This window comes from Zeus faber, assembly GCF_960531495.2.
Source record: "Zeus faber genome assembly, chromosome: 11".
NCBI classification, from domain to species: Eukaryota; Metazoa; Chordata; class Actinopteri; order Zeiformes; family Zeidae; genus Zeus; species Zeus faber.
The window spans coordinates 20,428,681-20,435,287 of record NC_137205.1 but is presented as its reverse complement, the minus strand read 5'-3'; positions in this window follow the sequence as shown (position 1 = coordinate 20,435,287).

The following is a 6,607-nucleotide window of genomic DNA, read 5'->3' as shown; positions in this document are numbered from 1 at the left end:
GCGCTGACCGGTGACGCCGTGGCCGGACTTGGCTGCTGTGGGGGCTGCTTGGAGGGGTGGCCTGGCTGCTGGGCTGCTGGATGGTCCCGGCGGTGGCTGCTGGGTGGAGGAGCTAGCTGCAGACGGTTACCCATGGTGATTGCTACGGCTGCCACGCCCCCCGGTCCTCCCCCGGACCCCTGGGTGCTGCTGCTGCCAGTCGGGAGAGGGTTGGTGCTGGGGCCGCCCGTTGACCCCGCTGATGGCTCCAGGGCGCATTCGGACGGCCCCTCTGTGTCCCTTCCCCGTGCCGGAGCCCCACCTTGGGCGCCACTGTGGCGGTTCCGGGGCACCCCGGCACAGAGACACAGACGACGATCGGTTGTAGACACCAGTTTATTGTAGAGAGGTGGCCAGGTGGACTTAGCCAGGAGCAGATGGAACACGTCCTGACGGGGCTCCTTTCCTGAGTGTGTGTGGATGGGGTTTTTAAACCTGCCGGTCGTTAGCCGGACCAACCAGCCACCCCATCCACACACCACAAAGGTATTTTTTACAGTATATACAATGCGGGCCAAAGACACAGCGATAACAAAATGTGGGTTGAAATCCCACCACCAAAGACGTGCTGAAGCTCTCGACTGAGGCCGCAGAGACTCCCAGCTGGTGCTGAAAAGAAATGTGAAAAAAAACGCAAATACCTCCGCGCATGATGTGAGGAGGGTATGGATGGAATTTGGACCGCAGTTACATAAGCTGTTGCATGACATGAACTCAAACACCGCTTCCTGCAGTTGTCCTTCATCACCTGCCGCGACACCCCCCCCCCCCCCCACACACACACACACACACTGAAAGACAGAGGGACACACGCACAGCTCCCGCCCCCTTCAATGGCTTGCATAACGCTGGAAACCTTTGACCGAATTATTTAATTTGCATTTAGCGGAGATATGGAAAAGACAAGGTCAAATACAATTCTGAGATATAAGGTATATTGCACCACAATGAACAACAAAATGGAAAACGGATGCAAATTGCCTCACAATAGGAGCAAAAATCCTTTTTTGCCGAAACCTTAGAAGGAAGGTTATTATTTAAGGTACCGCAAACGAAAAAGGAGCAGGGTGCTCTGATGACAATCGAAATGCGGAGGGGGAGGAGGTGGCGTTTCGATGTAGCTGTCACCACCCGTTGAGGTGACAGCTACCTAATACTCCTGCGTGCTCCCGTTACAGTATGTATGTTCTTGGCCGTGCTATGCCTTAATTCCTTAAATTACCGCCACCCCTCCCGCTGCTCCCCCGGGGAAATGATTGACGCCGAGTGCTGAAACAGGGCACCCAAACTGCTCCGGCCTCGCTAATCCACACTTAATCTCATCCTTGAACCCGGGCCAAGACGGCGTCTTCGACCGAAGCGAGTGCGCCCCCGGTTTTAGGTTCCGTTCAAATGGCAACGCACTTGCGTTCGTCAATTCACACTTCTATGCGTGTCCAAATTTTGGAACAGGAAATGTTTCAATCCTCTCTTTCAGGGTGGGAGTCCAGTGACATCAGTGGAAAAATCCCACCAAAACTGTTTTTTTTCCTGAATCGCATGCTACTTTCCTCACTTTTGGTGTTAAGTACATGGGCAGCCTCTTTATATGATGTTAATAATGTGAGAGACACCACACCACACACATCACGATAAATTGAACAGTTTTTCTCCTATCGCGTGTGTGGAGAGCAACGATCGGGCCCCGCACGGCATGGCACACGCCCTCACAACTGTCGGAAGCAGGGGCCAACAGCGTGCACCCCACTTCAGGAGGCGTCTCGAAACGCAAGCACGAGAATCCGATAGAACTCCTTAGAATAATCAGGAGAATGAGTAGAGAGGAGGTGTTCGAAGAGTCGGCCTCCGTGACATCACTCAACCGGAGGCATGACTGCGGCTCCCTGAGTGTGCCCCCACACCCTGATGATTCCGGGGAAAAAAAAAACAAAAAAAAAACCCCGCCGCGCGGTAATAGGTCAAGCGTCATCTGCTGATTTGATCCCAGTTATGCAATCGTCGCGCTGTTGGAAGTAATAACTGTCATCAATTTCCCAGGCCTAACAAGGCGGGGTCACGGCATTCGGCTTCATTCTGATAATATCTCCGATTCAGCCACGGGGGCCCGCCGGCCGCAAAGGACGGGGCTACCGCAGATATTGTGTCAAGGATTAGGGAAGGATGTGTGGAGGTACATTTCAGCGCCGACAGGGATCGAGTCCGCCCGAGCGAGGCTGGTCTGAAAGCGCTGGCTCTTTTCATAAATTCTAACAATATGACAAATTTTATTTAAATGTTCGATGAGGTCATTGAAGGTCGTACGGGCGGGGCTTGATGGTTTTGGCCGCATTCAGGACAATCAACGTGGAGGTCTTTTTCGGTTCAGTGCAATGCTGGCACGGGGCTTTTTTTTGTTTCATTAAATTAGGGAACAGAGGAAAAAAAATACATTGCGGTAGAAAACACACTGTTTTTATCGATTTTGTTTGGAACGGAAGATCGCTCTGATCGTGCAGCGTAGCGGAGATCGCTTCTGAATTTTTATTTATTATTTTTTTTTTTAGAGAGGGAGATTTATCGGAAGATATTTAAACGGGAGGACAGCGGGAGAGAGGGGTAAAACAGGTGAGGGGAAGAATTGCGACGTGAGATCTTCTTTTAAAACCACGCGTGGCTGGCTCAGCCACGCGTGGATGCAGGTGAATGAAGATCTGTCTGTCAGATCGTACGCCAGGTCACTCCGGGTGGAAGAGCACGTCGGTTCATGAGAGGGAGAAACCGCCGCTGTGGTTACCATTCATAATCCTTCGTGCCACGAAGCTCCACCCCTACATCTGTATTGTCCTTGCTGTGTAGTGTAGGGGAGCCCGTACCGCTCCTTACCGCCCCATCTTTAATTGTTTAAGCTCCACCAGAGCCAAGCGACTACTTCATCCGAACCTAGCACATGTTAACCTTGGAAAGGCGGGGCTTTCACCGGACACACTCGCTCCTCCATTTTCATTCTCTACTGACTACTACCCCGCTTCCACACACTTCCACTTCCACTCGTTGTGCAATAGAGCATCAACAAATTAGGCAGCTTTTAACCTTCACCCTCCCTTTTCCACGGAAGTGGGCCCCCGGCTGCAGTAACCCAATCCCCCTGTGCAACAGTGGAGCAGCTTGGCTGTGGCACCGCGGCTGGACAGCTGCCGTGCCCGCTCTCGACCGGGCTCTCTTTGCGGGGTGGCCTTCCTCATACCTGGCCAATGTCAGCGGGAGTGCTGCTTCCATTTCGGGAGTGTTGGACGGCACCCAAAGCGCTGTTCTGAATGGCCCCTAAAGGCCTGGTATCCTTCCCAGGGGTGCAGGTAATGGGCGCTGGGGAGTGGAACGATTTTAAGTCTTAGTCCTGAGGTGGGAGGCAGGGTGATTACGCAGAGACGTGCCCCCTCAATAGGTGCCTGGATTTTGAACCTTCTGCTCTTTTTGCCAATATTTCGACGTGGCCTGCCCTTTTTCGTGTATATTTAATCTTGGAACAAATAACACAATAGCACTCAGAGAGGGCAGCAATTTGCTCCTGTTCTTATGCAGGTGTGATGCATATATATATTCAGTATATATTTATACTTACTGTACATACATATTTGGCTGTTGTAATGTGTCTAAATTACAGTCACAGCGGTCCTTCCAGCACATTCCTGTTTGGCCACTAATTATTATCCAAATTATTATGGCAGATTAAAGAGCATTGAATTCAACCAAAGACAGAAACAAATGAATACAAGTTTGATTCGGATGTACAAGTTATTCTCGTGGAGGCTATAGTTTCATCATCTCTGGCATTTTAGGTGCTGTGTGTACATCCACAGTCTGTGACCAAATTCGCCAATGCACAAAATTGTAAAACTATAAGCTTTGCCACATTCATTAATCTATTAATATTAGAGTCAGTCCTGCCAAGTTGGCAACATGGAAGTGTAACCAACTAGGAGACAATTAACAATTAAGTAAATTCTATATTCTATTATATTATATTATATCTGGGAAAAGTATCTTCTGATAAAATGCTGTGGTTGGAACTATTCAACAAAGACTATACGGAATGTATTCAATGAAAGAAACTATAGGAAGGAAAAGGAATAAACTTATGCCAATGCCAAATGTCCCACAGTTCTTCACTGAGCTCCACTAGTGCTCTGTGCTACACTATGTGTGGGTTCGGTCATAAATACTTAAATGTTAAATGATGGCTGGAAACTGATGGATTGACTATATTCAATTAGATCAACACTGTTTTGCTTACGAGACCAAATCAGGCTATATGTTCATATTTTTAGGCTTTGGGTTCATATATTTTATTTGTATATATGTATGTGTTAATTTTATTTCTCCACTTTTATTTACCGATTTCTTTATTTCATGTGTTCATTATATGTGTTTATTTTTCTGTTATCATTTTCCCTTATTTATTTTAAAGGTATGTTCATGTATATTTAATGTAAAGCACACTTTACACTCTTTGATGTCTTTCAAATGTGCAATAAACATAATGGTTGTCTCGTCTGGCCATTGAGTTTTATAAACAATGTCAATGTCAAACATTTGAGTAACAATTGAAATAGCCGCTGTGTGTCCCTGGTGGGTCCACATGCATATGAAGCAAATGCATTGATTAAAATGACTATAATGTTTATTAATGTCCCTATTATTGTATTGCACTAAGTAATGGTAATTAATATGAGCCAATTCCGTGGAAACTATGTGCTCGTGACACAAGGGGTCCAGCAACCTGAGATTCCACAGGCACGGGAACCATGAGGGACACGCGGTGTATGTGGGGCCAGATGCTTCTCGCTGGATTTAGTTTGGGTTGGCTTGTCTTTCAGGCTTCCAGGCGTGTTGACTTAGCGTGTGAGCTCTGACGAGCTGCAACCCATTGCTCTGTGGATAATGTGCTGCGCATTCACTGCACGACGGATGCGGCATCAGAGACAGAACAAAGTCAATTTGCCTTTTGTAACATTCTCAGAATTTGCGCACCACAGAGGCGGGATGAAATGGGTAAAACTTTTAATTTCCATTTGATCAGAAAAGTTAAAGAAAATTTCAGTTACGTCACCTTTTGCATTTAAAAAATGATGTGTCATTGTAGTTGCTATAACCAGCTAGTTTCGAGGTGATCGAATATTCTTAAGCCCAAGCGAATATGGAGTTCCATGTGTTGTTGGGGAACAGATGTACATCAATTCAAGCTTCTTTTTTAACACATAGGGTGATTTTTATCAGAATATACTGAATCATATATATGAAAAAAGAGTGCAGCCACATAAACTGCTTGGGCTCTGGTGGCTTAGCCCTTTGGCTGTCAAGCATTGTCCAGCTGCTCCATTCATTCATTCCCTCCACAGTAGGTGACCAGACCCAGGATGAAATTAAATATTTCCATCTTTGCTTCATGAAGGCATTGTGCATATGTTCTATTTACAGCTCTGTCTACACACAGCATTAACTGATGCATAGCTGATCAATACCTGGTTGGCTGGTTGGCTGGTGGAGGTGAGCACATGTACAATTTGGTTGATATTGTGTTGTTTATTGCTGATTCTCATGTCTTGCGATGTCTCCCATACCTTTTTTTTACGGTCAAAGAGTCTATGTCTATGTTTCTGCTGAATCACCTCAGTTTCCCTCGCTGGACAACTTCAGTAAGGGTGTATCCCGTCTAACCTGACCCTACTTCAGCATTATGTAACTTGCGGCAGATGCTTGAAGGTAGCGGGGATTCTCTGAGACGCGCGCCGCTTGACGATCTACACGCCAGAGACAGAGGTTTTCCAATGCATCCAATCATGTTCTTAAATCTCGATGGTCCAGGGGCAAGCAATTCTACTATTACCTTCAGACAGCTGTCAGCGCTGGCACCCAGTCCCGTGGCAAAGATTGACCAATACAGAGTTCTGGTCAAATCCAATCCAATAACTTTTACTGAACAATTTAGCGTAACATGTAAACATTTTAATCATTATGATAAACATGTTTTCTCCATTAGAGCTATCTGATGTGATTCTATTCATCAAGAAAAGTAGAAAATCATGTTGCCATATTTATCTATAGGGGATATTCACCTATATTAATATCCTATTTTAGCCCATATTACTGGGCTGATATCTCAAACCATCCTTTGTATTATTACATCCCTCCTGGCAGTCCTTTAATAATAGGATGAATTTAAATCCAGCTCTATGTATCCCTTTGCATTACTAAAAATCTAAATCTGAACCTGTCCTTGTAGATGCTGAGGTACAGCATGTCCAACTTTTGGTTTCCCCCAAAATGGACCATCTCCCATGAGCCCTGACCCTCCTGCTCCTCCGAGTCAATGCAATCCAACACTCTTCACAGCGGTGATTGCAGGTTGCATCACATTCTCTCTTTCTCTCTCTTTCTCTCTCTCCCTCTCTCTCTCTCTCTCGCCAAAGAACCGTAGATTACAGGATCCTGATTTAGATTTGGGCTTTTATTTTGGGGCGGCTGGTACGCGTGCCGTAACCGGATCCTGGGCAACTTGGCCCGAGCGTGTATCTCCCATTGGGCTCAGGAG